General features: G+C 29.8%; 1 protein-coding gene across 1 annotated transcript in view; it reads left to right on the top strand.

Annotated features, from left to right (window-relative positions):
- LOC118747102 overlaps positions 1 to 1,676 on the top strand; it is a 12,543-nt gene that overhangs the window by 10,386 nt on the left and 481 nt on the right. The gene's annotated exons all lie outside the window — the stretch shown is intronic.

The following is a 1,676-nucleotide window of genomic DNA, read 5'->3' as shown; positions in this document are numbered from 1 at the left end:
AGTTTAGCCGTAAAAGGGGTGTAAAGGAAACATGATTGCCTATTTATATAATTGATGATTAGTAAGCGATGCATTATTGCCTTGGAAGCGTAAAAATAAATTAATAAATTGCACATAATGTGACTATTATATAGTGACTTGAAATCTCGCTTTCAACCAGACTAAAGGCCAATTTCTGATGAATATTTAAACGGCACTTAAGTTTAGTTTTCGATTGTAATTTAAATGCCATTTAGCTTTCGTTGGGTTTCAGATCATCAAGTTTATTTAAATGTGCCGAACAAATTGCAACACTGTTGCTTGTTCCTTGAAATTGCTGTTGTATTTGCTTGTTTTTTTTTTCTTTTTTCATTTTTCCTAAAAACAAAATTGCGGTACAAAGCTCAATAACCATATTGGAAAAAATAAGCAATTAAAAAAGTAAGTAAATAAATAAATTTATAAATAAACAAATGAAAAACAAACGTTAAATAATCGATTACTTAAAATATATGACTAAATCAATTATGACATTTTTATTACATTTTTAATATCTGCGCTTGATGATACTAAAATATCAATAAATCAATTTGAAAGAATGAGTGAAATTTCGAGAAAAAACTGTTATTTGTTGGTTGAGAAACACAATTGTCATAAAATAAGTATGCCTTAGCACAGACCATTTTCGTCGTTTTCCGTGCTACCACTTGGCCAAACAAATTTGTTTTGATTTTCCTAGAATTTAAAATACAAATATTTATGGAGCAAGCATTGATATTTCTGTGTTTTCTTTCGTAGCATATACTAATTATAATACTTAGAGCTCCGAACATATGTAAATATGTAAAAAATAATTTTTGGAATACTGATTTGCTGCCAATGCTGGCCTCTAGTAATATGCAACGAAGTTAAGTATATACATACATATTTATGTGAAATGAATTGAAAACATCTTCAAAGTCAAATCATTCCAATCTAATAGGCAAAGTCTCTTGGTCACAATGCTCCAAACTAATTCATTATATCACTAATTAAACGAAATGCTTCTGAGAACTTATCTACATACACGCATATATGTACATATGTACACTAATGCGTAAGTAACACTTAGGGCCGTTTTCTGAAGTAACCTTTAAGTTTAAAGCCCACTTTATATTTAAAGGTTGGACTAAAAAAAGCTATGTCTAAAGTTAAGCATTTCTATTATCGGTTTATGACGTATGTATGTTTCTTGGTTGTAAACCAATTTAAAACGGTTAATAAAATGCTTTACTTTAAACACCATCATAAATTTTAATGCAACCTTTAAAAAAAAGTGAGCTGCAAAGTTACAGGTTACTTGAGAAAACGGCCCTTAGTAGTTCATTATAGCTGTGCGTATTTGTACTGCACATATTTAGTTATTTGTGTTTTTAATTGAATAACTTATCTAATTAATAACCAATAAATACATACCCATGTGTATCTGTGCATTCTCTTTATATGTAAATACGACAATTTATCATGCAACTACCGTTTACAGTGCACCAGGGCGTATGATTAATTTATATTACCAGCGTCCATTGGTGTCAGTTTACGTATACGCCATGGTGAGCTAGAAAACAGAAAACACTGCAAAGTATGCAGATACGAATGTATGTAGTTTCTAGTTGCAAACAACAAATGTTGTCAACAAAAAATATAACCACATACATACA

The sequence above is a fragment of the Rhagoletis pomonella genome, unplaced genomic scaffold (assembly GCF_013731165.1).
Source record: "Rhagoletis pomonella isolate Grant_MI unplaced genomic scaffold, Rhpom_1.0 Rhpom_scaffold_00011, whole genome shotgun sequence".
Lineage (NCBI taxonomy): Eukaryota > Metazoa > Arthropoda > Insecta > Diptera > Tephritidae > Rhagoletis > Rhagoletis pomonella.
The sequence above is the reverse complement of the archived record's forward strand: the minus strand, read 5'-3'. Positions and strand labels throughout refer to the sequence as shown.